Below are 14597 nucleotides of genomic sequence, written 5' to 3'. Positions count from 1 at the left end.
CTGGCCCAGAGCTCAGTAGGGGCTGTGAGTGCAGTCACTTCCTCTGGCCCAGAGCTCAGTAGGGGCTGTGAGTGCAGTCACTTCCTCTGGCCCAGGGTTTTTCCCTGGTGAAGAAACTTGAGCTAGTTATACACTTATTTGTTTTGTTTCTGTGCCTTTCCCCATTGGGAGCCCTGTGTCAGGGTACTCCAGAAAACCGAACCTACAGATACACATACATATAATATGTATATAAACAGAGATACAGATACTATGTATACAAGCATATATATACACATAAGAGATTTATTAGAAAAAGTGGCTCATGCAGTATGAAGGCTGAGAAGCCCCATGATCTGTGGTCTGCAAGCTGGACACCCAGGAGTGCTGCCGGTGGTATAATTTCGTCTAAGAACAAGGAACACTGATGGTGTACATCCTGGTGCAGGCTCGGGAAGAGACCCACGTCCCTGTCCAGCCATCAGGGAGAAGAAAGACGAATCCTCCATTTCTTTGAATCTTGTTCTGTTTGGGCCCCCAGCATGCTGGCTGGGGCCCCACTCTGGGGTACGGTGTAGGTCACAGAATCCACACAGCCTTATGCTGACCTCATCTGGAGACACACACCTAGGAATAACATTTAGCCAAATATCTGGGGGTCGGCACCTGGGATCTAGTCAGGTTAACAGACAAAAAGGATCCTCACAGAGCCGTCCTGCTGATACCTGCATAGACGGCTTCTGGGACGAGACGACAGCTCTGAGGAAATGTCTGCACAGGAGAACTGGGAGGAGGCCCAGATCAATACTTTGTTTGCTGTTTAGTGTTGAAATTCTTTTTTTCCTTGTATGTTTCAGTTAATTTCTGTTAAGGCTATAACGGTGTTATTTTTATACAACATACTGGAGAGAAATGTGTAATGGTTTTATAAGTTTGAGATATATAGGCACCTGTTTTATAGGTGACATAGCCAGTACTATTCATGAAAGGAGGCGTATTGTGATGCAGAATGGTGGAAAATAACATTCAGAATTTTAAGTAATCCTACGTTGCATTTGAATATCTAGTCTCACGACTTTGAACACGGAGAACCTGTCCACATTCATGTCCGCTGTCTTACTTGCCCCTCTGCATGTTCCAGACTGTGCCTATGTGACCCCTCCCTAGGCTGCCCCTCAGGTATAGAATCGTACCATGCATGGGTGTGGGCTCCCTGCTCCCCAGCCGGGTCTCACACCCTCAGTCGTCCTCACGGCCTCGGGCACACCTGCGTCCTTCCAGACACTTGGCACCAAGCCTCAGAGCTGCTGCTCCGCACCTGTCTGCTGGATCCCACCTCATTCCCCAGACATCACAGCCTCCCCATCCTCTACCACCACCTTATACCTGGACACTTAACCACCAAGCCTCCTCACATACGAAACTGCAGAAAACGTTAGGATTATCTCAGCTTCTCAGCCCCTGTGCTGCTACGCCGGCGTCCTACCAGCCATCATCTCTTGTTTCGACTATTAAAACAATCTCTCCCTGAACCCCAGCGTCCTCTTTTCTTTCTGTGAATTACGGTTCCACGGGGAAAACAATCAGATTGTGGCCACTTTGTGTTGAAAATCGCTCCATCGGCTTCCGTCTCACAGAGCGCACATGCCTGCTGGGGCCGGGCCGGGGCCACCTCGCTCTCCACCAGCAGGTTCTTGTCCTTCCAGCCACCGCTCTCCTCATGCAGACCCTCCGCGCCGCTTTCCCCAAAGTTGCTCAAGAATGTTCTTCCCGGTGTGTCAATGGCGTATCCTCTTCATTTCTTAATGTCCCGGCTTCGATTTTACTTTATGAAAAATGCCAGGGGCAAGCACCCGGAAATACAGCACCTGTGCCACGCGCCCCCCACGCCCTCGCCGCTGGGCGCTGGTCACAGCCCCGGGCACACGCTCGGTGTGGTGCATTCCGGACTGTCCAGCTCTCCTCAGGCAGATTCATACTTTCGGAGGAAAAGTATTTTTCCCTAATACATCCCTGTACCTAGAATAATGCCTGGTCCACGATGAGTGCTAAGAACACGCTTCCTGTAAACGGTAATTTCCCTTTCTGTCATTTCAGTATTGTTACTACTACAGTAAGATTTAGTGATTTCTAAATATTCAAAATGCCACGTTCCATAATAAGCAGCCCCTAATCCAGTTGGCATCATTGTGAGCTATGGGGAATCTGTGATTTTATGAATTTGTCATCAAGCTTACAGATTGATCTCGTTTGAATAGACATTCTTTACGTTAGTTTTCTTCATTAAAAATTTAAAATAAAACTTGCTGATTACATCTGCCAAATTCAATAAAAGTAGTCATCATGGGCATGGCACAGTGTATAATTTCTTCTTGTATATTAAATAAATGTGCTTTTTAAAACTTGGCTTCAAGGGTGATTAATACAGATTGACATGGAGCACAGCCTTGCACTGATCATACCTTTCATTTGAATCCTAATCTTAAATTAGCACAGATCTATTTTCTGATTGGTAATTTACAAGAGCTTTCTCAATGTGGAAGTATATTTTCTCTTGATTGAAAACAGTTCCAGACTTTTTGAATTAATTTGTGAAATGCCATTTACAGTATTGGAATTTTAAATATATATTTTTGCTGTGTGGCAGATGTACAGCCACACAGAAGTGTTTCATGGGTACAGCACAGATCTGAAGAATAACTGAAAGACAAAGAACCTGGAAAAATTGGCACTGCCCTGCAGGAGGAATGTGAAAGAGCCAGCCACAAGAATCAATTTGGACATAAATAAAGTCTGTATCTGCTGCGTACTATTCTTACTTAGTCATTAACCTTACTTAGGATATTGCAATATTGTAATTTTATGAGTCAATACACTTGTTGTTTCTCAGCTTTCCATGTGTGTCTTACCTCTTCAACTTGATTATAAGTTTCTTGATCATTGGAACCATGTTATACCTACTGTATTTATTTCTAGATGGCTCAACAGAGTGTTTTATACGTGGTAGATACCCACAACTTATTTGGTGGCTTATCAATTGATTCTATAGGAACTTTCTCTTCATCAACTTGCAACTAAATTAAAAGCCCCCCTCTCAGCTCAAGAGTCCGAGGCAAAGATTATATCTATTCACCTCTTCAGCCCCAACATAAGAACCATTCTCGGCACCTAGCAGGCTTTCTCCAATGTGTACTCTTATGGGCTGTGGAACCAATATAGATTATTTGTTCTCTAAATATAGCACAAAAATCCCTGGTGAACACACTTTTATAATCATGAAATTATCACAATCAAAACCTTAGCTTTGATTGCGGGAAAGTCATGTTTCACCTTAATCCTCATTTGGGGTTAAAAATGTTATTTACTTCAGTAATTGTCAATGAAACTAATCCATATATTGTGGAAGAATGGGTTATTTTTCATAATTTCAACAATTCCTATATAGATTTTTTTATCATTGTTAACCATTTAGTGCTAATGTATAGCAATGCCTATTATAAGGATTACAGTCAATGATATTGTAGCTTTTCTATTTTTCTTGTCTATGAGTCCTTATGAACAACCTGCATATCTGTTAAATATTTCTCTGGCATTTTCCTGTTGAAGGGGGCTTGGATTCTCACAGTGGCGTGGAGTGGTCGGACTGAAAATGCTGTTGTTAAACATCTATCCTCCAATCCCTACTCCTTGCATTAATGTAATGCCAAAGGAAACATTTTCAAAACAGATTCAGATGCAAATCCCAATTGAATTAGGCAATGGTCACAAGAAATAACCATTGCATGCATTGTCCTGACAATTTTAGAAGCGGCTCTGTCCGGGCCCACAGAGCACTGTTGCACAGACCGTGCACTGCCGCATTCCAGGCCGTTTGTATGGTGATATTCCTTAGCAGTGCCCCCATTAAATACACAATCCAGTGGTGTAGCCCCAAATGTGTTCCATGTTGGCTTGTTGAGTTAACGTGCTCCAGTTCATGAAATTCAAGTTCTCTCCCTATAGTGGAAAGGGTCCGGAGGTGGTAGGTGAGCACCCCACCCTAAGGCTGTGCATCTTGGTTCACAGAAGATTAACTCAACTGCTCATATTTCTCTCTTGAAAATTGAGTAAATGAACATTGCAACTGAGGTAGTAAAAACAGAAAACAGAAATGTACTGGAGAATGTCGTGATGTAGAAGAGGGAGGGAACCTCTAGTGAGCTGTGTGCGAGCAAAAGCTCTGAGTCAACCGTGAGCTCCACTGTTGGGTAGAGAAAAACAGGAGAGAATCGTGAGGAAAAGTGGACCCCGTGTTGGCCCTGGGAGGGAGAACTGGCGAGCGATTCTTTCAGCAAAGTTTCAGACAGGTGGTTCACATTGTTTAATTTTAATGTTTGTTTAATACATCTCTGTGTTTCCTTGAAACATTTCACGTTAGTGCATTTAGGTGAGACTGGCATTCTGCAGCTTGTCACAGCCTCATCACCCCCAATTTCCTTTGCCTCCACACATCAAGCAGTGGTGTTACCTACATGACCATTGAGGGTTTCTCATCTATGTCCAAAGTCAACTTTAATTCCAGATCAAGCCCCTGGCTCCATTCTCCACCTGATCCAGCTTTATTGCAGGTGTTACTCAATTCTTGTGTGACCCCAATATCCTTACCATAAAGCATATTTTTCCAGAGCAATTGTGAGCGAGCATCTCTTTGTGGTAAGCACATCAGCATCCATGAGTGAGCTGTAGACTTTCTCACACCAAAGGTCATTTCACAAACCACAATCAGACCTGTCTGCCGGGCCACTCACTCGAGAGTTTCTTCCACTTTCTCACTTTACTTATTTATCTCTTGTACACATATGAAATTTTAACCTGGCTCACAGATGTAATAATTTTGAAGATTAACTAAGATTGATGGCTTGTAAATTAGAAGAAAAAAAGGAAGGAAGGAAGGAAAGAAGGAAGGGAGGGAGGGAGGCAGATATGGGGGAGGAAGAAAGGAAGGAAGGGAGGGAGGGAGGCAGATATAGGGGAGGAAGGAAAGAAGGAAGGAAGGAGGGAGGGAGGCAGATATAGGGGAGGAAGGAAGGAAGGAAGGAAGGAGGGAGGGAGGGAGGCAGATATAGGGGAGGAAGGAAGGAAGGAAGGAAAGAGGGAGGGAGGGAGGCAGATATGGGGGAGGAAGGAAGGAAGGAAGGGAAAGAGGCAGATATGGGGGAGGAAGGAAGGAAGGAAGGGAGGGAGGGAGGTGGATATGGGGGAGGAAGGAAGGGAAAAGAAATGTGAAAAAATGAGATTGTGGCCAATGGGATTGAGATCTTCTATCCATCTAATGAGTTTATGGTATATTAAAAACCTCAAGTAGTTGGATTTCTCTATTTTGTGTATTTTTATAATGTTTTACTTTGGCAGATGTCAATATTTGGTCGACTTTGTTGTTTTCTACTCATTTTTTCCATAAGCATATCCAGTATAAAGTGGAGCTCTTGGGGACTTTAGATTCCTCACTCCCACATCCAGACCTTTCCTAGAAAAACTTCCTTAAAATTCCAAAATGTGCAGAAAGATATTGATATAGAAAAGGAAAGGGGGAGCTTGTATTATTTATATTTCTTGAGATTGGAGAAAACACATGTTTCTCCAAATGTTAGTGGCAGAAAATCTGTGTCTATAGTGTTTGAGGAACAAAGAATTGGTGGAGAAAGTTTGGACTGAAGTAGAAAAAAAAGTCAGGTGACAGATTCGGGCGACCTTTGCAAGGTACTTTGATAAACAGTAAAAATAAGCTGTCATATGTGTGTATGTGTGTATATAAATTTGACATTTTATAAAGTTTTATTTCATCCTCCATGAAAACTTTGTAAAATGATATTTTTCCATTTTGTAGATGAGAAAATTGAGTTTCACTCTCAGTTTCAAAGAACCCCCGGACAGATTTCACAATTATGAGTCCAGTGCCCTTTCTACTATCCCAAACCTACTTTCTCGTATTTTGGGCCTAAGAGGAAAGGAACGTGGCCAGCGTCATTGCTTCTTCCTGGACGTTGCTGTGGGCAGGACAGCATCCGTCTGCCTGAACCACTGCCTCCTGCAATGTCGATTTGTCTTTTGCCTTCTCAGCATGTATCTTGCATCCATAACCACTGGATTTAACACTTTTTAAGAAAGGAGATATAGATGATAACTACAGAAAGGTTAAGTAACTTCGTAGAACCCAGTGCTTCTAACAGAAGAAGTGAATGATCCAAATCTAACAGTGAACATGCCAAGTACGGACAAGGCTGGCTTACAGGTGAAACAAACATGATACAGTGAACCCAGACTTCTCCCTGATAGAATTTCCTCAAAAATACGAAATGACAGCTCTTTAGAAATGTTTTGCTAACGGTCCCCCAAGGCATGCAGTGTGTGGTTGTCACAATTGGATGCAAAGAGGTCAACAGATACAGTTGGAGGGTGTAAAGACTCTTTAAAGGCAGAGGATATAGAAACTTCAGAATATAGTTACAGAAATCAGAAAGTGATAAAGCATGCTCTCAGTCAGAGTTGGATCGAGCTCTTGCAAAGTTTTCTATGGCTAACAAACTTAGGATGCACTAAGAATTTTGCACCCACATGAAGCAAGAATTTTGTCAGGGAAAAGAAATGTTGTCATTCTTAAGGTAACTCTCCTTTTCTCATGATTGTTCCAGGATATAATTCAGGCTGTGCAATCTCAACAAAACCATGAGTATATTGTGAATCCAACAGTGTTAGGGAATTGGAGGTGAAATAATGGTTAGATAATTTAACATGCTTTGGTTGAGGAGGCTGGATCCAGTGACTTCTCAGAGTCTTTCCAGATTTAATAATCTAAAGTTCCATGAATGGTGATTTTGGTAAACTTGGGGCAAGATTTAAATGTATCTTTGGTCTACAAATATAATTTTGTATGATATGTGCAAGTTATCTTTGTTATATCCCCTCCCACATACACGCAGACATTTATTTCAAAGAGTTGGCTCCCATGGTTCTAAGGGCTGGCAAGTCCAAAATTTGTAGGGCAGGCTGCTGGCTGGGAGCCAGGCAGAAGCCAAGGCTACAAGCTTGATGAGGAATTTCTTCTCTGGAAAACCTCAGTGTTCAATCTCAAGTCCTTTTAACCAATTTGTTGAAGGCCACACACAGTGTAGAGAGTGTCTTAATCCATTTTGTGCTGCTTTAACAAAATACCTCACAGACTGGGTAATTTATAAAGAACAGACATTTATTTCTCACAGTTCTTATGTATTTCTAAAATACATTGATGGAGAAGGCATAGGATAAACATTTCCACCCCACAAGGGAGCAACAAAGGGGGATGTAGCTGGTCCCAAGTAAATCCCAAACCCACTGGGCAGACAGCATTAGATCTTATGGGTAGAGAATAATCTCTGTTGACTCCTTATCTTTCTTCCAGAAGAACTAGGTTAGGAGTTGGTGCTTACAGGTCCCTAGGTGCCCCTACCTCGATGGCTCTCATAGATCAAGTCCATATCTCAGCTCTCACATGTTGAATTTATATGCTGTGGCTTGCTCAGGGCGGTGCTGCATGCAGGTGGCTCTGTGGCTGTGGGGTCTTTGGAGCAGCCCCTTTTCCATGGCTCCACTAGGCATTGTCCTCTCTGCAGTGGCCCTGACCCCACTGTACCACTGGATGCTGCAGTGGGGGGTTGCTGCAGCATCCTTTGAAATCTGTGAAAGGCAGCTTGATGAATAACACCTGGATCCCTTCTAGGCATTGCTGCTGTCTTCATCAAATGGTCTCTTGGCCACACCTTTGGGTTTTTCTCCTACATAAGCTTTTTTTTTTTTTTTTTACATGAGCAGGTTGAGAAATTTCCAAATGTTTACATTCTGCTTCCATCTTTAAGTTGTTTCTCTCTATTTTGCAATTTGCTATAAAGAGTTAAGAGAAGTCATATTGTACTCTATTTTTAAATTTTTTTATTTTGCCACTTTCTAACAAAGATTGACTTTGCTTTCAATACCTGCTTTCTCATTTCCTCCCAGGACCTCCTCAGAACCATAAAGGGAGGCATCAATCCACTAATGTTCTCAGGGAATTTGATCCTGAAGCACACTGCTAGATTACAAAATGTGTCCACAAACCCAGTTCTGTGCTGGGTAAAATATTTCTGCCAGAGGAAAGCTGTGGGGTGGTGGGACTTTGGGTAGCTGAGATGTGAGCCAGACGTAAGTTGCTCTGTGTGTGGAGGGGACTGGCAGCTACCAGTGTGCCCTAAAGCCCTCCAACCTCATGGATCTTCATGAATCAAGGGCCCAACTGGAAATCTGTCCTCATATTTGTGCCAAGGGCACTCCTCCCATATGTAGCCCCAGTTGATGACTTACAGAAGGGACTACGGAGAGATCTCTTCTCCTCTTTCTGCTGAGTGAGGACATAGTGAGAAGGTCTCTCTCTGCAGAGAGTCCATTTATGTAATCTGATTCAGACATCAGAAACCTACTTATCACTTTTCTGGAGGATGTGAGGTACAAGATGGAGGCAAATTCAGTGTTGGGTGATGTTCTGATTTCATGTCTATAGATGGCCCCTTCTCCCTGTATCCACACAGGGTGGCAGGGTTTAGGTGGCTCCCTTGGGCGTCTTCCCCCCAGGAGACTCCATCTTCAGGGCCTAATCACCTCCCCAAATCCACACCTGTTAATAGCACCTGCTATCAGGTAAGATCTCAGCATATGTACTTCAGGGAAACACAAACATTGACATCACAGCAGATGCCATAAATACGACTTTCTTATTCTCTAGGTGACTGAGGTTACAAGTGAAGACTAGAAAATGGGAATGATAAGATGAAAGTTTTGTATTAGAACCACCTTTCTACAGGACAACTAGGAGCTGGGCAAGGCCAGACACTTGGCCACAGAGAAGAAGTGATAGAAATGTTCTAGGGTAAATGATAAGCATAGATTGGTAGAAGATGAATGAGGGAGGAAAGAAAGTGCGTACATTCCTTTTGATAGGGAAGGACTGGGGAAACTCAAAATGTTGTTTATCTTTCCCACAAAACATGTATAATAAGCACACCAGAGTATGTCTCTATCGATATATTCATTGCTGGTTCTTTTAAATCAATGCTCATTTGTTGTTGTTGTTTCTCAATTGGATAAAAACCAGTTGCCAACTAAATTTTATGTTGTTCAGAAGAAATTTAAAAATAAAGCCTTTATTTGTTTGTTTGTTTATTTAAACAGAGTCTTACTCTATCTATCACCCAGGAATCTACAAACGCTGTCTAGGAAATACGTATTAATGTATTTTCAGATCTCAGTGAAATTGCACAAATCCCCTTAGTAGTATGCATCATGTCGCTAACTCCTGCGCCCTGAGGCATGCAGCTGGCGGAGCAGGCAGACAGAGCTGGGCTGGCCCATCTTTGCAGCGTCTCCCTGCCAGACAAGCTAAATAACAGCTTTTCTTCTTGCGATTTCAGCAAAGAACGAGGAATATTTTTCAATCAAGCATCATGGTATCTCTGCCTTAGTAGAAATGCATGCTGTATTTCCATCAGTATATTTAAAGGTTACTTTAAGATGCTCTTGAAATTCCAGTGCCTGGCAATGACACTAACACCTTACAAGGTACATGTTACCTGTACTTATTTGGTTTCATTACATCTTCTTAAAGTTGAAAAGATAAATTTCTCCCATTTCATAGTTTCAAAACTAAGGCCCAGAAACAAACAAAGGAACGTTTAAAGTCACAGAGAGATTAAACACCAGAGCACAAACCAAATTAGACCCAAACTTAAGTCTTTTGCTGCCAACTATAAATTTTTCCTGAGTTCAGTCTTCCTATTTCTCTAGGGCAGTGGTTCTCAACCTTCCTAATGCCCTGGCCCTTTAATATAGTTCCTCATGTTGAGGTGACCCCTCAACCATAAAATCATTTTTGTTTATACTTCATAACTGTAATTTTGCTACTGTTATGAATTGTAATGTAAATATCTGGTACACAGGAGACCCCCAAAGGGGTCACGACCTATAGGTTGAGAACCGCTGCTCTAGGGTTTGTTGTAATGAGGAAGTTGCAAAACTAGTAGGACATTTCTATGCATTCAACCAGCAAATATTTGAGTGTGTCTGGAGTTACAAGAAATAAGACTTCTCAGGAGTGAAATTGAAGAGAAACCTTTTAGCTCTCCTGGACACTGAGGGAAACTTTGGTTGCCAATCCTGTGTATCTTTGTGGGGCTTTGTGTTCCTCTAGGGCAATGGAATATTAGTTACCTGTAACCACTTCCTTTTATTCCTCTATGCATCCTCTGCCTTTTCCTCCCAGCACAGGTAACAATGAGATTCTGCCTTCAGTGGAGCCACTAAATGAAAGGGGGTGACCTCTCTGAACCATCACATGGAAATCTCATGACAAGAGTCTAATTGCACAGCTATAATGGAACATAAGTCTTTAATTTGATAATCCATTAAATATTTGGGAACTATTTGTTACAGCATCTCAGCATTACATACCCTGGCTAATACGGATTATGTTTTCCTGTGTCTGGTTCTTGTTGCCATAATCTATCATTTGGACTATGCTGAAATACCCTAAAACTGATCTTCCCTCATACTCTCTTGCTCACCTCCTATCTATATATAATTACATCCAGAGATTTTTTTTTAAGATAAAAGTTCAATCAGTCATTATGTATCATTGCTTAAAGACTTATACCGGCTTTTCAGTGTTCTTAGGGTGAACCTTCCCAATAGGATCTGGTTCTGTCCAAGTCATGTACCCTCACGCTCTACATTTCTCTTTGTGTTTTGTTTTTGTTTTTTCATAATTTCTATCTATTATTTCTTCTTTCACACTGTTATTTCAAACCTACCCAATGGTGCATTGGCGTTTAATGATTAGCTCTCCAAAAAAATGAATATTTATCTCTATGTGTGTATAAATTTATAATTTGCAAATAATAAAACATTCAATATCCTGTTGTGTATCCCATTTTGCCAATTTGTTCTCATTGATTTTGTCAAACTTTTGTATCCGTCCCCAGCCTATAGCTCTCACTGAAGCACTATATGCCATATTCAGGCCATGAACAGATATGTGGTTACTATCTGATTCAGCAAAGGAGAATTTCTCACAACATTGACAATTAAATATACTTCCAATATGATGTTGTTGATATTTTCATTTAGTAAACAAATAAGACGAAAGTAAAGTAACAAAGGTGTGAACTGGGACTTCACTCATTAGGCAGGGGCATGCGTGGCTTCTTTGCTGAACCAGGTAAGAGTTCTCAATTCCTGGAAGAATATTTACTCACTTATTTGGTGTTACTTATAATCTAACTAAGTCACTGACATACACACATTTTAAATATAGTCAGCACTATTTTTCCCATCACTTTCTTAGATCTACTAGGTGTCCTCAAACTATGGCCCGTGGGCCACATGCACCCTGCCTAGGACATTTATCCGGCCCGCTGGGTGTTTTTGCTGCTGCTGCCTGTTCTGCTTAGCAGCCGACTCATCCCAGGGCCTGCAGTCCAGCCCTCCAACAATCTGAGGGACAGTGAACTGGCCCCCTGTTTAAAAAGTTTAAGGACCCCTGAGACAATAAACAAAACTAAGATCAAGCCCTGTCTTCTAAGTTTGCCAGTTTTCAAGTGTATATACTCCCAACCATGGCTAATTTTAGCTGCCACTGTGCCATCACTGAATGCTGAATTGAGAAGAGACACATAGTAAGTAGCACACTGCATCATATTTCCATCAAACAAACACAGTAGGCATCAGTCCCACCCAGGACTTCCCACATGTTTGCAAGTCTTTGTTACCCTTTTTGCTTACAGGCCTATCCTTCATATTTTATTTCAAAGTTTCTTGATCAAGGGAGCTTCTCTGATTCCCTAGACTATATCATTTCACCCATTTTGTTCTGTATTATTTTAAATATGTTTTTCAAATGATTAAGTAAACTTTTAATGCACTTTAACATTTATAAAGAACTTTCACATATATTTTACACAAGATTTTTTTCAGCTGCATTAGATAGAAAATATACAGGGTTGCCATAAAGTTTGTGTCCAATTTAAAATAGTTTATTCTAAATAATAGACTATTCTAAAATAGTCTATTTTGAATTACACATGAATTTTGTGCTCACCCTGTATGATATCCTCTCTTTTTGGATGAGGCACTGAAGTTCAGAAAACATAAGGGTATTTTCTTATATGATCTGCACAGAAGGGAGATGTAGAGATAATACCTACGTTTGCAGTTTTCACATTTCAGACGCTGTGATTTTAATTGTAACTTTAATGCACAGACTTAAGACTGTGCTCCAACAAATGATTCCATGACTAATTTTTACAACAAATGTATTGTGATTTAATTAACAGCTATTATTAAGAAAATACTTTGTGCAAGGTATATAATAATGTTAGGTTGCCACAACTTGTTATTTTCTTACCTCTGAAAAAAACATAAGTATAGAAAGCAAGGGGAAGATTTTCCTGTTTGTGGGATTAGGAACTGAGAAGTTTTCAGATTTTACATAGCCTGGGACTTTCCTGCTGTCTGAATTTTCTCTCCTGGTGGCATCTTTCATTTTTCTGCTATGAATTGGGGAATCTCTCTGTGTTCTCCAGTACATGTTTCACTAAGTCCGTCCCCATTGGGGCGGCTTAACTAAGTACTGTAGACCTGGGGGCAAAGCCCATCCCATCCAGATACCATGTGGGTCCCCTGCCGGCCTGCAGCTGGGCTGCTAGGGGCTTGGAACTTCCCACTGTGGTCTGGTCAGCAGTGGCATCTTTGAAAGGAGTCTGGGGGAGGTGGGGGCAGGTAGAGGGTACAGTTTTGGTGCCCAGGTTTGGGAGTTAACTGATGATCACAGGTAGTGTGAGCTGCTGTCTACGTCATCTAACTTCAGAACTGTGAGATGATAGACGTGTTTTGGCCCTGAAAGACCAGAGTTTAATTTCCATTTCTAATTTTTACTGGTTAGATATAGAAGCCTTGTACAAGAGACTTACTTCTTTGCATTCTGGTTTTCTTAATGAGATAGAAATGGGGGGAGAGGACATTCAAAATACCCATTTTAAAGAATTGTTATAATAATTACATGCAATGCCATATGAAATCTCCTGGCTCAGAACCTGACACACAGTGGGTACTCAAACCTTCCTACAGATACAAATCTCAGAAGGAGAACTCAAGAACTCACTGACACAGCTAAAGAGGCTTAGACCAGGCACTAAAAATAAATAAACAGACGAATGAATAATATATACATAAACCAATGAAGTCAAGTCATTTAATAGCAACCACAATTTTTATTTCATGAAGATGAAGTGCATGATACCTGGGTTCCCCCTGTCATTTCTCTCTTTTTTGGGGGGGGGGGACAGAATCACACTATGTTGCCCTCGGCAGAGTGCCATGACACCATGGCAACCTCTAACTCTTGGGCTTAAGCAATTCTCTTGCCTCAGCATCCCAAGTAGCTGGGATTATTTCTAATTGTTTCAAAAGTAAAGAACAGATAAAAAGTAGTGATTATAACTGATTATTATTGAAAAATAACTTTATTGTAGAGAGATAGGCGATGCCAGGAAATGATCTATCTCAGGTGAGAATTGAAGGATGACCACGTGCTTTGCCCACACCCTCCAGGATATCACGTCTGCACCAAATCTGGCTGAAAATAAGTGATAATTTATATGTTTGTGAGATAAAAAAATAAATTGACAGCATAACTTTCATTCAGATAACATGATCAGGGCATTCTATTTACTAGGAAAGAAGAAAGAAAGAAAAGGAAGGGAGGGAGGGAGGAAGAGAGGGAGGGGAATAAAAGAGGAAAGGACGGATGAAAGAGGGGAGAAAGGGAGGGAGGGAAGGCTGGGCCCAGGGAGAGAATGGCTTTTGTTCCAGCGTCACCAGTGTAAGATTCTATCTGCAAGTATAATATCACTATCTGGACCCCAGGAAAGCCAGATTGCTTCCTGCTTCTTTAAAAACTATGAAGACTCTGGTTAGAATCATCCTGGAAGTGACAAATTGTATCTGAAATTGAGCCAGTCTCAGATGGACAGCAAGAGTGTACCACGTGTTACTCCCTCCCCACCCCCTCCCGGGCAAGATGCAGGAACAGCCCTTCAAAAACTTCATCGCCTTAACATATGCATAACCCGAGCAGTTTCTGATCAAATCTGTTCCTATGCAAATTTATTTATACATGTGGTGTACATGTGCAGAAAAGTGGAACACACATTTTATTTCTATTAAGTAAAAATATTTATTTTTAAACAGAAATAAGCAAATCTCCCTTTTTTGGTTCATGTTAATTCTGAGTGTATACACTCTCCCAGTTTCCTGGAGAGACCTCAGACTCCCTTGTTGAAAGTCTACGTGGTGCCTGTGAGAGCTGAGCTTCCTCTTTTAAATTATAAAAATATCTGCTTATACCATTAAAGAATACATGCGCATACACACCAAACTTTCACATCTGCCTGGAAACAAAGCTTGCAGTCTTTTAATGTGTTTTAATAATTTTATGTTATAAAGTATTTTCATATGTGGTAATATTTTAATCTAGCAAGCAATTCTGTGTATGTGCATGTGTGGCGGGTGGCGTGTGTATA

The sequence above is a fragment of the Otolemur garnettii genome, unplaced genomic scaffold, assembly GCF_000181295.1.
Source record: "Otolemur garnettii isolate 467f Iridium unplaced genomic scaffold, OtoGar3 scaffold00139, whole genome shotgun sequence".
Classification (NCBI taxonomy): Eukaryota; Metazoa; Chordata; class Mammalia; order Primates; family Galagidae; genus Otolemur; species Otolemur garnettii.
The sequence above is the reverse complement of the archived record's forward strand: the minus strand, read 5'-3'. Positions refer to the sequence as shown.